General features: G+C 42.2%; 1 protein-coding gene across 4 annotated transcripts in view; it reads left to right on the forward strand.

The window, feature by feature from the left end:
• The first annotated feature begins 9,667 nt into the window (after nucleotides 1-9,667).
• Nucleotides 9,668-20,056, forward strand: part of LOC102051403 (contactin-6) — a 149,185-nt gene continuing 138,796 nt past the window's right edge. Inside the window, exon 1 of one of the 4 annotated variants that reach the window (XR_008732212.1) lies at nucleotides 9,668-10,169. The gene's annotated coding sequence lies outside the window, so the exon portion shown is untranslated. The remainder of the gene's footprint in view (nucleotides 10,170-20,056) is intronic. The other 3 variants (XM_055710057.1, XM_055710056.1, XM_055710055.1) reach the window with 3 other exon arrangements.

Consider the following 20,056-nt stretch of genomic DNA (forward strand, 5'->3'; position numbering starts at 1 on the left):
TAAGAGTGTAGTTTTAATTAAGCTGATCTTTGAGGGGGAAGTTGATGGGATTACATAAAGAGATCTCTTTTTCCTCATAATGAAGGTTGGTATAACTTTACAAAATTCAATTATTTCTTTCCGATGCTGCATAAGAAATATTTGGGGAACTACTGAAACAATTCTTAAAGCAAATTATACCACTGTCAGAAAACAAGAAATCAGTGTGTCAAAACACGAGGATATTTCTATACAAAGCATCTAGCAAGTGACTTCATACAGATGATCCCTGTCTGAATATTATATTCCTCTCATTAATTTTATCTCCAACTAGAAAGAGAAATATTTTCTCTTTGCCATTTAAAATTAAAAAATAATAATCCAAATGAAAAATGTCTTCCAACATAATCCAAAGAAGGATACAGCAAAATCTTATGTTTTAATTCATCTAAGCCTACTCAGTACTTTAAAAACCTAGGTACAGGTTTACTGCTTCTGAGATCCCCACATAACTACATTTTCTGCAGTAAAACCAGACCTATAAAATTCCATCCACTATCTCACGTATACATTTTTAATAAGTGGATTTTATCTACTAGTTACCTAAAGGAAGACCTAATATAACAGCAAGTGTTATACCACGGACACGCTACTGTTTATATTTCCAATTAGATCAAATGGTGTTAAAGCCAGAGATGCTCAAACATCAGCCTGGTGAGCCCTGGGGAAACCGGCTGGATGGATAAACATAGAGCTGGTTAAATTATTCCTTTACACTGATCTAATACTGTTGACATCAATGCCAAGCTTAAAATGAAGGAACGAGAGTAATAAGGAGGTAGCACAAGGAGCAATAGTACTTGAAGGCTTTTTGGTATATTCTTCTAACAGTAAACACAGCGCAGTCTAATCTGGCTGTAGTTTAGATGAACTGCCACAATATACATCTTTATAAAAAGAACTTTTGTTTCCTCTTTTAGATGAAGATGGATACATGTTAAAGCTTACACCCAGCATTTTCTTCCAGTGCTGAAGTGTGCTGAGAAAGGAGACTAAAGCCTTTAAAGGATCCAATGATGATGCAGAAACAGCGAACACATTTTCTGGTTTTAATCCACTTTTTAATCTATATCTGCCTCTGTGGGAACTGTGATTATGATGCAGGATATATAGATTATAATTCCTAATACCTTAGCGCTAACTAGAATACCAGGTCATTTACCTGGTCAAGTGAATCTACATCAGCGCTCCTCTTTCTTCCATTTTTAATATTCTCTAACCTGTGTCTCTGTAATCAACAATTATCTGCTTCCTTGCACTTGTGCCCCAGCTGGAAAGCAGGTAAGCAGATGCTTGGATTAATATCTTATCAGTGATAGATCCTTCCTTGCTGCAATTCATGCATATCGTTACCGATAACTTTCACTTCTTCAGCAAACTTTAACCTGGAAATCCTGGAAATCAAAGCACCATTACTATCCTTTTAGGAGGATACTAAACTTTTAGATTCCTAATGCAAATTAATAATATTATCATTGGTAAAGTTTTTTTCTTTTGTTTGTTTCAGGGTTTGGTTGTTGGTTTTGGGTTTGTTTTTTTTTTTTTTTTGTATGTTTGTGTGAGCAAGTAGGTTTTTAACCTACAATAAAGCAGATACAGAAATACATGGGAAGCCACATACTGGATACATCTAGTCAACTGAATGGGGTTCATCGACGGGTAGGACACGCTAGCATTAAAAGTAATGTGGAACACTCCTATGCAATTTTGTTTTCTATCTCTAGGAAAAGGGCTTAATTGCCAGAACTTGTAAGGGAAAGGCAAAATGAGGGCTGCGTTCCTCAAGGCACACAAGACGGACCAACTCAGGTTTCAAGACTGGCACAGCTGAAAGCTTTCTCTGAAACCAGCTCTAGGCAGGGCTGCAACACGCACATACCAGCACCCGAGCCAACACACCAGCTTTTCACCTGCTGCCCACCCTGTCACACGCAAGGCATTCGAGCAAGTTAGGGAATTACAGAAGTAACAGCTCCATGATACTACTGTCTATAAAAATAAAACCAAGAGAAGACACGAAGACACCCGTAAAGCTTTACTGCAGAACCAAGTAAGACACCCGCTGAAGTTACCAATTAAACTCCTTTTAATTTCGTGCCCACCCATGTGTGCACAGGCATCACATCGACCCAGCACCATCCCCTGCTCACAGCCCCTGAAGCCATCAGTGCCCTGGCACAGCAGGGGGCTTGGGGAGCGCCACCCCCACCCCCCACAGCAGGTTGCTGAGCACTTTTCTCCCTCTTTCGTGCTTCTTTGCACTAAACGGACTGGTCAGACCCCTACGGTTTGAGATTAGGATTGATGGGGCCTTAGAGAGGAGCTGAGATCCTGGCTCAGAGTCTTCTCCAGCACAGCTGGGGGTTGCTTTGTGTGGATATTGAGCCCTTATTATTTAGATATTCAAATAGTAAATTATTTTAAGCCTTGGCACCCGTATTTATATTTTCACTAGCTTTAATAATATTTGCACTTCTGACTTTAATTTTCTTTCACTCTAAGCATTAGTAACCCTCCTAACACATTAAAAACCAAGATAAAATAATGGATTTTCAAGTTACTCAAAGGTAAGTCTCATCTTATAGAAGATTTTATTTTTCTCAGGGAATGTGGAAAGTCAAGAATTACAGTCTTGATCTGAGTCCGTATGAAGCCAGCAGAACTCCACAGCCAGGGCTTCGCAGCTCCTGCTGACACTTTTCTCCACACGTTTTTGCATTTGTTAATTTTGATGTAGAGAGGGGGCCATTAGTGTTTTGACACAGACTGCACAGCTAGGTGTCTCAGGTTAGGCAGATCGGGCTGACAGTATTGCACAAGCTAAGTCACAGTAGTACCATGTGCTAGAACAGCCATTTTTCCAAAAAGCAGAAAAATTAAAGGCCGAATGGTGTCAGAGACAGCTTCCTTCTCTCTGCTGCCCTCAGCCCCTCCGAAAGGGGTGTGTGTTTTCAAATGTAAAATTGCTACAAACAAAAGACAGGGGAAGAATATGTGGCACAAGTGCATAATACGTCATAGCTGGTGCAAGAAACGCCCGTGCAATGCGAAGCAGGAGTGGAGTAGGATTGCAGGACAACTGCTGAGGAAGAAATGGAGCAGGGAATCCTAACGCAGGTTGGCAGGAATCGTACAACTTTCCCCCGGCTTTATTAATTCAAGGAGTAGCGCTCAGTATTACATCAGAAATTTCTTATGAACATTGTGATAATGACATGTAATCTGAAAATGGAAAATGTGATGAGGCAAAGTTAAGAAGGCCTACTAAATATGCCAAAAATCATTTTTTATAAGATTCTGTTGAATAGGATGGAGCGTTGCCTGCTGACATTTTGTTTTCCCATGAGATCTGGAAGAAAACCTCTACGTGTTCACTACAAAAATAAAGTAATGATGCCAGAGTCACTGGGGACTTGCAGATGCATGAACACACATGGGAAAATATATGCATTGAAAACAACAGGTATTAGCTGGTGCTATAGGAGCTGCAGCAGCTTCATGAAAATAAAGTGACGTGGGTCACAAAGAGTGGCAGTGCCACCAGAAAACAACTTTCTGCTTGCACCAGAATGTCAGTCCAAAGAGATGTGTCTGCAGTGGGAACAGGTAACATCTGTGAGCACTTTTGCAAAACATGACCCCCGAAGAGCATGCCAAGTGTTAGATAAAAGAAAGCTGTGCTTGAAAGGAGCAACTTAGTGTGTAACTACATCAAGTTCTTTAAATGGAGAGGTTTTATGAATTATTCTCCTTTAGTTTTCTGGGCTCCCTCTCACAGCTGAATGACTACTTCCAGCTGATACCCATTATGTGACATCTAGTACCCTATACTTATAGCTAGTGATGTCTTTGTAGTCTTCTCCTCCACATAGCACTGATGGTGGACATTGATCCACTACTATTTAGCAGAATTGTGAGGTGCAGTAATGAAAGTTCATTGTAATTCCCAGACTCCATTCTTCTAGTTTTCTCTCCCTTCAGAAAAATCAATGCAAAAAGTGACCCACTTATCTGATACTTCACACCCAGGAAGGTACAACCCTAAAAATCTGGAAACACACAACTGTTTTTTTCTCAGTTTTGTCTGGTTTGTTTTTAACAAAGTGGGGCAGGGGGGGAATCAACAAACACAACACAACAAACCACCACAGCCCCACACAAGACCCTGGAGAGAAAAAAACCCCACAAAACAGACAAGCAAGCCCCCCAATTGCTATGAATAGAAAATCATGCTATAGTTAGTCATGAAGCCATTCTGAGGCATTGAAAATATCACGAAGAATGCTGTAATTGTCTCGATAGCAAAGGCAGTTCAACAGTGGTTGCAGCTGGCTATGCGTTCAAAACAGACACCCACATTCAATCACACTACCAGTTATATCAAAAATAACTGTAATAAAAGCCTTTGTACTTATTTTTGCTTATACTTTTAAAATTTCCTTGTCCAATTATCTCCAAACAGGCCTGACATTTCAGTCCCAGGGTTATAGAGCTTCCAGTTCCATTATAGATAAGCTTACAGGTATTGATTTGAGCATTTCCCACTCTCAGTCAGAACCAGGTGTCTGTAGAGGACAAAAAGTTTTCAAATCCATTGCCATGTGGCAAAAGTGAAGCAGCATCAGAAAATAACACAGATCAGATGAAAGCATAGGAACCATTTAGGCTCTACTCCGAGCATTATTCATGGCTCCAGAGGTCACCTTTGCTGGAGTGATCATTAATAAGCAGCTCATTTTGCAAGGATTAACACCCATTAAACCTTCGCATTTATTCTAGAGACAGAGATCAATGTGGCACTTTAGCACAAGGACTAACAACATCGCTGAACCGTTTCTTTCCCCCTCTCATCCTCTTTGTGGAGGGTAGGGTCTCAAGAGTTCAGAGGGCTTGCTTTCTACTTTATTTATGTGTGTGTGTGCATGAGTGCTTGTATGTGTAGCTGGAAATTAATTACTCCCTGTGTTATCAAAGCATTGCCAAGTGCAGTCTATGACTGAGGTTGTCTATAATTCTGTTCAGTCACTATCAAATGGAGACCTAAACAAATTAGATGTAGGGGACAGCCTGAAGCTCAGAGGAAGGAGTTTTGTGGAATACAAACAAGGCCTGAAGTAGTCTAATTCTGGTTCTTCAATGGATCTAGTGTGAAAGAGGCCAATAAGTTCAATACTTTTAATTGTGTCTCTTTACATTTGGCGGAGGACAGCTAAATGCACACCTTGATCAAACAGATTGCATTAAACCTGCAGATCCCTTCTCTTTTACTTTGGAGGGGGAAGAAACAAACAATAAAGAATATCTACAAAGACAACAGAAGAAATACCTGTTCTATATTAAGGCGTATTTCCTATAGATTACACAGATTCTTCTGTATTAACATTCTTCCACATGACTCTCAGTGCTAAAACATACAGAGAAGACATGCTACTGAGATTTTGTGCTCTCCCCAGTTGCATGGTAAGAGCATAACGAAGTTTTAAAAATAATATTTTAAATGTCTGTAAACAAAAGAGTGAACACTGCTTCCAGAGTAAATTCCTTTCCTCTTTTCCAAAAGAATGCAGAAATAACTCCAGAAGGACACACGTACATTACTATTTGTTTGAGATGTGGGTCTGCTCTGCAGCCCAGGTCTATGAGCTGATTTGCCATCTAAAGATGAAAAATGTACATCTAAAGATGTAAAGCTGTAACACACTGTAAAAATGACTAATCTCATTGAGTGGCCAAATCAAGTGATGATGTATGGAAGCAGTAGTAACGCATGACTTTAATTATTGCTCTCTGGTAACTTGCCCACTTCATTGCTGGAGTGATCGTATCCCCTCCCTTCCTAGCAGTAGTCTCTTGCCTGTAAGTCATAAAAAATATAGGTGATTTTGTTTTGTTTGGGTTTCTTAGTTTTCACTCTGCTGAAGGGAAATAGCACGGCTCCAGCAGCAGACTTTTTGAGGAACTCCAGGTACAACAGTCCATTTTCCTGTGTGATTTCAGGGCCTCTTTTATGCAAGATCAGATCCCGCACCGGTGCCTGAACAGTGCAACTACCCAGCTTGTCCAGTGTCTCAATGAACTTCATTAGTAAATTCTAATTTTTCCTGTAATTCAAATGAGTTACTATGAATTTTAGCCTGCATGTTTCCATCATCTGTGTTTCCCAATGTGTCTCTGACAAGACTCTCAGGAACATCACAAGACAAAGGTGGTACAACTCATTAATTTGAAATTATATAGCTTACTTCTCTATTTAAAAAAAAAAAGTCACAAAGGTGCATTTATCTAGCATTTAGTTTGCTATTAGCGTGTGCTGCAATTTATTGCAGAATAAGTCTAACAGGATTGAGGAGAAACTAAGCCAATAATTTGAAGAGTAATTACCTGCTGGCAGTACACAGGGACGCTGTGAAGTTTTACAAAAGCAGTGAGCGGTAGCTCTAAGTAGGGACTTTCTCCAACATCACACAGGATGCCTGCAGTTGAGCCACTTGTATCCAAACTTATTTAGTTTGTAACTCAGCCTAGTAGTTTTGCCTCTGGAATGACTGCTGGATAAACCCTGCAAAATTCACTCCCAATCTTACTTGAGCAGTACCTATGGATTCATAAAGATGATTGAAGATTTTAGAGTAACCAAAAATCCTATGCACAGCATAAATGCCAAATTACAATTTAGGTTGCTCAATACGCCAGTTTCAAAGCAGTAGGTGGCAATGCCTGAATAAAGCACCTCACGGGAGGCAATCACATTCCTTTGTTCAAAGGAGTTGCATCTTAAGCCTTAAATTTTGCCTTTGTGATGTAGGAACTAGCTCAAGGACAAGTTGCCATCTGAGCACAGCAGAAAGAGTCTAGATCATATTAGTCCTTGATCTAATTCACTTTAAAATGTTGCTAAAGACAATTCGAATTTATCTACTGTGTGTAAAAAAAGAGACAGAAAACCCAACACAGCGACAAGAAGTCAGCAGTAAGCTGGAAAGCTTGCTCTCCTTTTGAGGGCATAGTGACAGCTCTTACAAAACCCCCACATCTATGATTTGAAGGCATCTCCAATTTTTACAGAGGAAACAGAAGAGAAAGCCTCTTCCAGACCCTTCCTCAGCAGAGTTTTTGCAAGAAACACCTTGGCCCAACTCCTGCTAATTCACTTCTGTCTTCAAGTTTACGCTCCAGATTCTATTTGCTCTCTAGTTTATAGACCAGATCCTATCTCTGAGTTATTTTTAGCCTACAACAGTGTCCTGAAAGCTACACAAGGACTTTGTGCAGCTCGTTCTGAGCTAGGGAAACTTTTGCCACTCTATAATCCAGGGCCAGCTTCTGGGGTGACTGGAGCCCCATCCTAGACTGCTGAGGTTGCTCAAGCCTCCCCCCAGATTGCTTTACAACACAGCAGCCATCGCCCATGCTCTGACACTGTCCAAACCTGAACAGGAGTAGGAAGAAGGCTTAATGGTTGGAAAGGTTTGTTTAAGGGGCTCCTGACTGCTGGGAACACAAGGTTATGCATGCTAAGGAGGTTTCTTTGATCAGTGGTGGTTTTTTCTTTAAAAACAAACAAACAAACAAACCCCCCCCAAACCCACCAAACAACTGTTAGACAGCTTCTTCTGCCAGAATACGGCAATTCTTCAAAAATAAAAGATTTGATGAAGAAATGTCACCATCAATGAGATTTTGTTTTGCAAGAAAACTGGGCAAACTCACAACATTTTGGTAACATTGAAATGTTTTTTCTTGACCTTTAGGAACAAGCTGTTTTGACATTCAACTTTATCATCACTTTCTGTGTAATTTCTAAAAGATATAGGCATAATCTTTAATAGGGTATGACATAGTTCAGAAAATCTAAATCAGAACTTCAGAAGTTTTAATAAAAAGACAATTTAGATGTTCAAAATTCAGGCACTTGGGTGTTACAAGTCTTTCCTGAATGAAAACATGAGACCTTGAAATGAATAATCTACCTTTAGAAGGGACATGTCTAAACTTTTTTTTCCATTCCAAGTTGGAAATGGGCAAGTTTTAACAGCATTATTTTCTTCAGCAGCTGAGAAGTTCTGCTCGCACAGTTTTGTCAGACAACCAACGCATAAGCAAGATAATTTGTTTTGACATAGAAAAGATCAGATTTTTAATAAATTTTTAAAATCAGTGATGAGAAACTTTAATCTGTTGTAAGCAACTCTTTGCCTATTTACTCTTGGTACAACTTAGAAAAAGCACTGATGTTATTTAAAAGAAAATTTTAATGAGGAAATACCTAAAATTCCATTTCAAATCTTATCCCTAATTAAAAATAGAACAGCTAATTATAATGCCTGTCTACTTTAAAAGGTGCTGCAAGGCTTAATTAATTGTCGGTAAAACTCATTTGAGAAGTTCATACGATGGAAGTGTAAAATTGTTTATGTTAATCAGGAAGATGGCTAGGAGAGCTCTGAAACAGGAGGGGAGCGTTCGCCACCCTATCCTCGCGGGGCAGGCATGGGATGCTTGGCATTTCTATGTACATCCCATGAGCTCCCATAGTCCTGTTGTCCCAGTTTTACAAATGAAGAGCAGACCAGGACAGCTGAGGTGCTTCCAAGGTCATAAGAGAAGTCCTCCAAGGAGGTTGGGTTGAACCTGGATCACTTAAATCAGGTCCAATGAACGACCCTCCTCTGCAAAGGAACGACAGAAACCTCCTCCTCTCCTCTGTTCTTAGGAAGGACAACATCAGCACCTTCTCTCCTGCTACTGTTACTTCACCTTTCTTCAAGGGCATCTCAACAGCCACTTCAAGTAAAAGCAACTTCACCATTGCCACTCAGCAATGACTGTGCATCTCAGCACATCCAACCACATCAGAGGGAGAAAGAAAGTGGCCCAAAGCGATTGGTACCACGGCAGAGCTATCGAGGAGATGCCATCAAGTTCCTGGTGCAAGCACTCCGCCATCAGCAGCTGTGCTGGAAAATCAGGGGATGCAAGAATGTGCTCCCAGGGTATAGGTGGGGAAAATTCAAACCCATTCCTCCTCTTCTGTTGACTGAATTGTTGTCTTGGTCTACTCTGGGCATCCTTGTGCCACTGTGTGTTTTTGCCACCCAACTTCCACATCGTCTCCACTTGCCATTGCTCAGACAGGCAGGCAATTAAACCCATTACAAACTAATGGATTTACACTGAGATTACACTAAAATGTTGTGAAGCAATGCCTGTGACACAATTGCACTTTCCTTAGCAGAAACATTCAGAAAACTGCTGTTTCCACTTCTATCCCCTGTGAATACAAATAACTTTTGCTTACTAAAGGAAAGGCATTCCCCTGTCTGAGCTTTGCATTTGATCTCTGCTGAAGGAGTCCCAAGAGGAAAAATGGAAATCTAAGAAGGTTTGAAGTTTACGTGTAATCAGGATTTATGTCTGTGCTACTTTAAACAAGCAAGTTGTTCCCCCTGCTTTTTTTTTTTTTTTTTTTAATGGAAAAAATGGAGGGGTAGTTAAATGTTTGGAGAGGACAGTCGGCGCTGGGATGTAATCTGCGTGTTGACTTGCATCCTATGAGCTTAATCTTGTGGAGCTCAGGAAGCAATTGTGGGACCCAGGAATAAACAAAATTATTTCCATTCCTGTCCTAAACCTAATACCGAGTACTGACCCAGTTTTCAAGAAAAGAGGTTTCTGATTACCTGACAGAAGCTCATATTTGTACGAAAAGAATGGCAAGAGCACATTTAATCTTTTCTGCTACTAGTGTGACAGCTGCGCTTTTGCTCTCTCAGCTTTCTTGAAGGATGATCAACACAGAGCTAATTTTTATACGTTCAAGATCTCCAGACAAGAAATATGCATAAACTGTAGTAGCTGTTTATCCGATTCAAGCACTAATTGTGCGGGTCCTAGCACGAGTACAACGGGAAAGCAGTGTATTTCACGGTTAATACCAGTGAAGAGACACGCAATGCTCAGTGGATAAAAGGCTTGTAGTCCCAGCTGGGAAAATAGTTCCATTATCTCCCAGCTGCATAGACCTTCCATACGGCTCCGTTCTGCCTCGATGAACACTGTGGCTTGCTGAGAGCTTGAAACAGTTCTGCAGAAAATTGTAAAGATCCTGAGACATTTCACTGTTAAGATCTGTAAGTACAGAATTGTGCTGTCTGCTGCAATGTGAATAATGCTGGGGGAACTGCATTTTCTGTGGGGTTTTTTTTTTTCCTTCCTCAGTAATTTTCGTTAGCATAAGGGGTAGAGAATGAAAAAAATTCACTGCTTTATTTATGCTATGTTCTATAAATGGCTGATGCTCCAAATGTATACATTCTCAGAAGAGAAAAATGTGTATAATGAATCTGTATGCATGTGAGGTCCGAGTCAAACAGACCAGGAGGCTGTGCTAGTAACAGACACCACAGGTATATTATTTGAGTATCACAGCTCTGTGCTGCAGTAAAACGGACAACACTGAGGATGACAGTGCTAATTTTGGCACTTTCATATGACTTTCTACAGCACATTAAAAGATTAAGTGGGTAATGAAAGCCTAATATAATTTCTACTGGCTGAAGGTGTAAAAGCAATAAACATAACTTAAGGAAAATTTAAGTCCTAAAAAGAAAGTTTTCCCTGTTGCTCACTGTAACAATTAAAAAAAAAATTAAAAAAAAAATATCAAGTTCACAAGGTATGTTGAACTTTGGGTTTTGCAGCCAAAGATTTGGAAGAGTTTTAGTACTTGCCATTTGTTTACACTGTATGACACAGCTTTAAAGGAGGGAAATATAACACTTTATAAGGAGTTTTGGAAGTCTGTGGTTCCAGAAGCAAGCAACTGCTGGACTAGAGCTTTATGTTAAACCATATATGCCATAGTGCTTTTTGGGTAAATACTTTGATTTGGACAGTTGTTGCATGTGTCTCTTCCAACAGCTTTTGCACAACCAGGCTCGATGCTAACAGTTTCCTGCAGCACAAATATATCTGAACGATTAAAAAAGACGCAAACAACTCTGCAGTGCATTTAGATAACAGTTAGTTGTCCTTCAGTCAACACTGCAACCATTTTCAAATAAACATTACAAATTGAAAGTCAGCCTATTTACTCCTCTGAATAGCATTTCCTCCTCCCCCCCTTTTATTTTCTCCCACAAAGAGAGGGGAGTTGTCAGAGCACGCCTTCTGCATCCAGTATTTGGAAAGTTCTGCAAGTTCAGGGAGTTTTTGTGTGTGCGCAACTGAACCCTGCAGTGTTTGTAATTCCAGGCACCACATCACCACAAATAACCCATCCTCGCCAGCCAGCTTTTGCTTTGGCGCTCCAGAGGCACTATGTCAGTGCTTCACATTCCATGAGTCTCTGCTTCAGAGGTTTTATGACACTAAAAAGTCCCAAATCAGTACCTATATAAAGTTAGCAACTACCATATATCATATTTTATTGTGTAAAAAAAGAAAAATAAAGCACACCAACGTATGCAGCTATAGTTTTCAAATGATGGCAAGCTCTTGATCACCATGTATTAGAAGTGTTACCTTCCATGCTGAGGATAAAATTATAAATAATATATAACAACTTAAGTGCTTTAAATCAAATAGGAGACACATCTCTCTTCCTTTTCTTCCAGCTTTATGATCAGTCTTAAAAGGGCTTGTGGTGTATAATAAGTTATCCTAAAATTAATTTATTGCAGTTGAAGCAAATATTTCCATCACAGAACAAGGTGCCAGCATCCCCAAGAGGACTTGAAACACAAAGTTGCATGTTTGCAGTATGTGAGCATGAAGCACCATTTGTATTTGTACAGGAAATTTTCATTAGAAGGATGTTTGTCTTGTGAGTATACGAAAATATATCAGCTCTTCAAAATGGCATTCAAATTTTTCTTTTCCCCCAAGAAACTGTATTAGATGCATGTTACTACAAGACAACATTCCTTTTGCTTAAAATTGTGACCGAGTTTATTCCAAAAGATTGCCACAGATTGCCTTCTGGTACCTCCCGCTCAGAGGCCAGCTAGATGCTGCTATCCACCTTCCTGGCTTGCTCAGGGAGACCAAGACACAAAACCCATCTGAATTCCACCCCGGTTGCCCACAGCCTCCTGCCCTGGTGCGGCCGAGCCTTTCCGACCTCCGTGGAGGAGGACCAACACCAGCAGGTCTGGCTCAGAAAGTCCTTCATTCCTTCTTACCAAAGGCTGTGCTCAAAGTTGGTTATAACTACGTACACGGGCAAATCCATAGTCTAGGCTTCCAGCTGAGAGGCAAGCTCTCTTTGAGCAGCCAGGACACAAAGAACTTCAGGCACAGTTTTACAACTACCAACACCTGTGCTGGCAGTTATCATCTCCAGGACACCAAAAAACCTACTTTGTAGGAACACACCAGTATTTAGATGATTTAGTGACCTTATTTTCATTCACGAACTAGCAAATCTCTCTTATTTACATAAAGCCTTTCTACAAGTGCAGAATATGCAAGAAAAAACACCACACCATTAACAAGAAAACCAAGTATCTTTGAATAGCTTAATCATGGAAAATAAAAATAACCCCTACCAAAATAGATCAGGACATTGCACTTACAGTTCCCCAGCTTGCTGAGAAAACAACCACACACAACTTGTGCAGGACAAAGCACCAGAGATACAGAAGACCCCACCTTAACACTAGGAGGCTGCTGAACGGAACAGGTCAGCACAGAGTAGACATAGCAAGATATTTTTTGCACAAACACAGGGACTTGCATGCATCAGTTTCAAAGGTTTTAACATCTCCAGAGAGAAGCAGAGAGCAAAAGCCTGAGCTTTGCCATACCTTTCTGCCCCAGGCAGCTCCTGGTGTGCTCCCTGCCCAGCTGCAGCACCTCCAGCCACAGCTCCACCTGGTGAATCAAGTGCAGCTGGTCACCACTTTCTTTGGCTTTTATTATTGAGGGCAAAAGGTGTTTCCACCCATTTGTTGAGGGACTGTAAAGTTAATTGTCCCATTTTAGACAAAGAAATAATTAAAGACTCCAAACACTCACTCCATTTTTAGTAATTCGCAACAGCGTGCTCCAGTTTTAGTAATTTGCCTCACTAAACTGCTTTTTTTAATATTTTTTTTTTCAGCAGGACATGTTTTACTAAGGTCTCACTAGCTCTGTGAGTTCCCCAAGTTAACCTCTGCCCAAGCCCAAAGTGAAGGTGCCCCTGTGCCAGACTCCTGCCTGTAGTTAACTGCTCCAAGTGCTGACACTGGCCCGAGGGAGGGTCTTGGCATAGCTGGGTACTGAAATCTTCCAAGATTTGTTCCCAGGCAACTTGATCAGCTTCAGAAGTTGTGGGAAGGGCACAGTAGGAGAAACACTTGCCTTAAAATGATGTTGGCTGAGCAGTCCCCACCGAGCAGGCAGCTTTCAGCTTGACTCACTCCACACTTTCCTCCGTCCCCACCAAGATGCAGAGCCCTTCGCTCACAACACCGCTAAAGCCAGGCAGCGGTTTGCACGGTGCAAGGTCCGAAAGGTACCGGGACAGGACCTGCCTGGGGTCACCTGGAGAGGGCAGAGGACAAAACAGTGACTCACTGGCACAGACAGAAAGGAGCAACCGTCCTTCTTGTACACTATTGGATTTTCATGAGTACAGCAGCAGCCTCCATGCTCTGTTTGAGGATGGGAGACAGGTGATGCCTCTTCTGTATTGTTAGTAGCAGCTGGGCCACATCTAATCAGGTTACACATTATTGGCATATTTCCTGGCTTGCCTTTTTTTTTCCTTTTTTTTTTCCCTTTTTTTTTTTTCCTTCCCTTGGTCCACAGTGACTCAGTATTACAAACCTCCTGTATTAGTATCCCTTGGGATGATGCTGTCATTTGGCCAACCTGGTTTCAGGACAGCAGTGGAGCACAGCCCTACCCACAGTAAGGATGCTCTCCAGCCACACCACCTTGCTTACTGCGGCTGGGCTCTGCAGGCAGGAGCCCTATGTACGGCTGCCACCACCTGTGTTCACCCTCTGGTCAGCATCCAAAGGGGTCTGGGATGGGCTCTGCCATGATCCCAGGCCCTTTTGGAGCTCAGTGCAGGAGGCAGTGATGAGGACTGACTCACAGTCAGGGTGACAACGTATCCAGGTAGCCACGTATGTCCCATGGAGCTTTATTTGGGGGGGTCTTTGTGTTTGGATTCCCTGCAAGAGGAAAAACTCCACAGCATGCAGTGCTCAGGAGAGAGGGGTGGGGAGGAGGGAGTGAGAGAGAAGAGTAATTTCCCTCACTTAGACCCTCTAATATGTTTCTAGCCTATAAAGACAAGAAGGAATGGATAAAGATGGTCAGAAAGGCAGTTTGTTTTATTAAAATTCTTGACAGCATCTGCTGTAATGCTCTTGTTAAAAGAGATGGAAAACAGCAGAAAGATGAGAGAAACAGTGTTATGTCCCTGCTCTTTACACAACATAATAATATGAGAACTAATATAATTGGTTTCCAGATAACTGTTTTTATTAGCCATATCCAAACACAAGTGATCCAGCTGCCCAGGTACACAATAACCCTCTCCAGGCTCTGAATCACAGCTCCCACCAGAGGCATCTCAAACAAATAAGGTGCTACCTAATTTTTCTAAACTAAGTACTCACTATTCTTCAGGACACCCTGATGTGATTGCCAATAGGATCCATTTTATATGTAAGATTCCTCAGAAAAAAAGTGAGAACTGTTTCATATTTGGTAATGAACTAAGCTCTTTTGCGGCTGTAACCAAAGCCTGAGGACCCCAAGTCCCTATCTGTGGTGATGCTTGCAAGCAATCTCTTATTAAACCTGTGCCATGGAGAAGGCTGGCTAGAAAACAAGGATCCTCTGCTACTGAAAATTGTGTAATTTTATTCATTCCCATTCCTGTGTGGAAGGGGCTGAAGTCACCTGTCTCAGAGGGACTGGTGGTCTGGGAGTCAGGGCTATCATCTCATGTCTGCATCTTTTGACGTGCAAAAAAAAAAAAATAAATATCAGCAGTTAATTTGCTACCCTGCATCAGTAGATTACTCACTGCTGTTCTTGCTTGAACCTTTCTCATGAGGGGTCAAAATGAGCAGACCCTGGGGTAGGTCTGCCCCAGCAGCCAGCAGTCTGGGATAAGGACACTGTCCAGGGGTACAGGACACCACAGTTCAGAGTAGAGATTTCATCGCTGCTCGTAACTTTGAGCCTAAACTCCTGGCTGTTCTGGAACTTCACTTCAGCAGTTTTCCTGTGTATTTGAGAAGTCTTCCCACAGCAAATTTTGCCAGAGCTGCTGAACTCCTGAAGAGGCTGGGCTTTGATGAAGCGGCATCTTGCTGAGTACTGAACATCAGAGCTGTTGCTATCACCCCGCAATATGGACTCTGTGTGTTCATCTTTCCAGAGTGCTCAAACTCCACTGCTAATAGACTTGGAGAGAGGAAGATTTTAGAGGATTTTAGAAGATTAATGAGGAAAATACTTTCTATTCTGGGCAAAGGACATGCTAGGCTGAGTTATCAGCAAGTGTGAGAAGACAGCTACCTTTCACCAGCACCTTTTTTTCTTCACGTCCCTGTGATTAACATTGGGAATAGAGAAGCTGTTCAGGCTGAAGCTCTGTACCAAGTTTCCTCCAGTCAAATGAACGAATTTTTAGATGTTTAGTGATTGTTTCCCCTTCAAACACATCTTTTGTGCATTTTAGGCTTTATCCCGTCCCACTGCCTTGTCCGTTGTGAGGTCAGTCCACAAAAAATAGGTCTGGCTGGACCACAAAATATCTGCCACCATTTCTGAAATGCTGGTGCACCACATACTTTACCAATTCAAATCCCTTTCTCCCAGGTGTTCCCTCTCAAGCAGTGCCTATGCTGAGTTTGGTGTACACAGCACGTGTGGTACATCTGGTGAGAGAAACATGCATTAAAAGCACTGAAGTTTCTGCAACTTCATCTCTTCAAGCAGTTTCTGGTAATCCTACCATGAAATTACAAACCCAGCAAGACCACAGCAAACCTCACTATAAATTGTGCTTCCTCCAATTGTAAAGGAATCCAGATAAAACGTAGATTTTTATCACCTAAATTAGACAGCTGTGCCACACGCGCTATCCAGCATCCTGCACGGACTTGGTGTCCCAGCCCGCAGCGGAAAAGTCTCAGCTGTCTTGGCAGGCAGAATTTGGGTTTGTTTGCAGTAACCTGTGCTCCATCCCTGCCTCCCCCAGTGTCTTGTAGCTTCCAAGGAGTCTGTCCTTGAGCCAAGAAGACCAAGCGTGATATTTGCGCTGTGGGCCAGTTCTCCGTAGGGAAAGCAGATGCAGCCTTTGGAGATCCACACTGTGCATCCCGGCTGGTCTCCAGTGCAGCTGCTGATCACCCTTCGTGCCTCGGTTGAGAGTCTCTGGCACATCTGGTAGCAAACACTATTACACCTATTTCTCATGCTTGCTTTAGAGCCGGCTAAGCCCTGGCTGGTGACTGCTGTGTACCGCGTTGTTTAGCATATCATATTGTAGCTGGTCCCTGGTACTGCAGCATTTCAGCTCTCCTCACACTGATGACATTCTGCTAATTTCCTTAATTCAGGCACTTAGCCCAAAATGGTTTTGTTTTTCGTAGGTTGATAATAGCAGGGAAGCTCTGCAATTGCCAGCAGATCTGGGCACTGAGTAAATTTCTCTCCCAGAAATTGTTTTGTCTGCTGGTTTAGCAAGAGCACTTAGGCTGCACAGCAGGTTAGAGGTTTTACCCCTATTATACTCACTTAAACTGCCACCTTTTTCTCAGCACTGACATCATTAGCTATGACATATTGCTGAAGCCTCTCCACAGAGGTGACCCAGTCCTTTCTGGAGCTATCACACAAAGCTAAAAGCCATATATATTTTTAACCCTGTCCCTTCTGGTATTGCTCAGTCCAAAGCCACCGGAGGTGCAGGTGTAATTTCACTGCCCTAAACCCACTCTGGTCCCTCTGTTCCACCATGTCCATGAGTTAGGTCTGTGTTTTCAATCCTGGCTCACTTTTCCTACCCAAAGAATGATAAAAAATAACAATATTTATTAACTATATAACTGTGTAATGCCTGGCCAACTGCACAGCCATCTGGTGAGGGCACAGTGATAGAGGAAAGACTTGTCAGAAGGATCTTCTTCCACTTACAAGGAAAACCTTCATTTCCTACACAGCTGAAATAGGAATGGTTATCCACGCATTTCTTTGCAAAAACTTTACAGAAGAAGTAAACAAAAAGAAAAGACTTATTCTTCAAGGAGAGAATTCTAGTAGGACTAAATGTACTAGAAATATTTGTTATCACTGCTGTTGGAGTACCCAGGAGCTCTGACCGGGACATGGTCAGGCTGATACCTGTGCAAATATTCCCCACGAAACACCCCTGTCCCAGGCAGGAGGTATGGTAGGGTGAGAAATGGAGGTATGGTGAGACACACCTCCCGCAGGTGTAGCTGCCTGAAAAGCAGAGAACAGAGCTCTGATACGCTGAATTCACAGCATACCCTCAGCCTGCTCTTGCTCTGCACTGCTCAGTGCAGGCTCCTGGCTCCGGCAGCCCCAGCTGTTACATCGGCCTTTCTTTGCCATGTTTGCTGGGGGGCAGCCGAGTAGAGGGCTGGAAGTTTATTGCACTGTTTGGCCACTTTTCCGTATGCGTTTCTGTCTGCTAATAGGATCATTCACCCCCTGTGCTGCCCACGCCCCACACGCCAATCTGTGCTGCAGGGATCATCCTTGCTGCAGTGGCAGGGATGCTTCATGCCCCACTGCTGCACCTCTGTGCTTTTGTCTCCATCGGAGACGTCACCTTGGCTTTTTGTAGCCGCCTGAAGCAAAAGAGCATCCTGGCTTATGAACCCACACACAATTGCTGCAGTTCCAGCCAGGAATAAACTGCTCTTAACCTAAATACTCCTCTGAGGACACTGAGCTTGGGGGGAAGAAACATAACTGTGCTGTATCTAGTGCGAGCAGGAATAAGTGAGTGTAGTAGGTACTGGATAACTCTAGGAAGACGTTGCGAAAGCAGTTGGAAAGAAAGGGGAGGCAAGGAAGAACAGTGGTTATCACAGCTAAACAATAATGGCCTCTTTATATTGTAGTAAATGCAATGTTTTCAAATAAAACATATACTACTGCAGCTATGAAGACTATAAAGGCATTCAAAGCAAAAGCTTTGTCTAAAGGCAGGCCATAGCCTAATATCTCCAGGAAAAGGAAAACTCCAGCGTGTCAAGCCCCCTTCCATAGTGGGTGCCAGCGGGGCATGGGAGGGGCTGTGGCTGGTGCTCCCCATCACCCCTCCTGCCAGGTCAAGCTGAGTGCTACGGGGCAGCAGCACCTACAGAGAACACAGAATAGTTCATCTGACAAATTAGAGTGATAAAAATGATAGAACAAGGCAAAGCAGGCAAAGCTCATTAGTGCACGAAGCAGCACTGGGGGTGTATTTTGGTCATTCAAATCTGGCATGAAATGGGTGCACTGCGAAGCGGTGCAGAGTCCACTGTCACATTTGCAGGAAAAATATTTAGCATTTTAATGCAAAATGGTCATTTAGGTGAACCAGGATCTACCACTAAATTTTAAGGAATATTTGATAACTAGAGACTTCAGGGAAGGCTATTGGTATTTTTAGGATGCTCTCAGGAAGGCTATGGGGAGTGCTATTTGGAATTATTCTGTACTTGAGGTATTTCAACATTAATTGCACAGCTTTACTGAGAGATTACTAGTTTTAAAGTTAGTCTCATTGAAGGTGTTGAATAATGGATGATATTAAACTTTGGGATAGAGATGCAGTGGATTTATTTGGAAGACATAGGCAAGAGATACCCGAAATCAAACACCTGTCAAAAAATGGTAGAATAAAAGTTATGTATGAAGTGTAAGAACTGACAGAACGTACCTTACACACTGATTCAGGTAAAGTATAAATGACTAACCATGTCACGATTTTACCTCTTTGTCTGGCTGACTTTCTCAGCAAGATTGATTCGAAATCCATCTAAACCCTGAAAGGAATTAGCAGGAAACCACTTTGTTTGACAATGCCAGAGCAACCAGCAGCAATACCCCAAAATAAAGCCCGAGCCCTGCCTAACCAGGGGGCCTTGTTCAGTGCAGAGAAGCATCGGTAAGTCATACAAACTTCTCACTCATACCCACAAATGCAAAAGAATTATTTCGAGAGAGAAAAAAAACCAAGTCTGAAATTGATCATGAGGTGTACTAAGGCTGAGTCACAAAGGTATCTGCCACCGATGATTTTCTAGACTGTCCTGCAGAAGGCTATATCATAAAATATTGTGAACTTCTTTGTTTGTAAACAGGGCAAAATCAAACCTGAAACAGTGATATATCCCATGAATGCCTGGGTGATGTCTGTGAGCTTTGAACAAGTTAAAAAAAGTAAGGAAGTGTAAGTTCAAGTGCTATCGAAGTAAAGCCAGGTGAGATCCTTTTAAATACCTTTCCTTATGGGAGCTCACATTTCAACATCTTATTGGACAAACCAGGAGGTTGAAGATAGAAAATTTATTAAGAAAATAAATCAAGAAAAGTGTAATTTTAATAAAACCTGCTGAATAATCTCAGTTCCAGAATTTTTTCCTCTGTGTGGGGATGCCCTAGAAACAAACCCCCATGTGGGGCTGGGGGGGAGGAAGGGGCTCCTCGAGGCTGTCTCCTTCCCATGCCCTCTTCCTCTCCCTGGCGGGGGCGAAAGCTCCTCTGCATGGACTGTACCTATACGGCTTGTTTTTACTGCAGTGGCCAAATTCCTTCCCAGACCTGCTCCCCTCACCAGCAGCACTTGTGATTTCTTTCTTAACCGGGCGAGCGGTTGAAGCTGGTATTTCAACAAAATGTGGGATGAGGTGTTAAGAACAGAGTTACAAAAGGTGTTCAGAGGACACCAAGAGTTTAATCCAAGCCCCTGTAGGCTGATCAGGGCACTAGCATCGTGTGAGACCATCCTGGGGCCATCTCTTGCAACTTTTTGTTGACTGTCCAT

Source organism: Falco cherrug, chromosome 4 (assembly GCF_023634085.1).
Source record: "Falco cherrug isolate bFalChe1 chromosome 4, bFalChe1.pri, whole genome shotgun sequence".
Lineage (NCBI taxonomy): Eukaryota > Metazoa > Chordata > Aves > Falconiformes > Falconidae > Falco > Falco cherrug.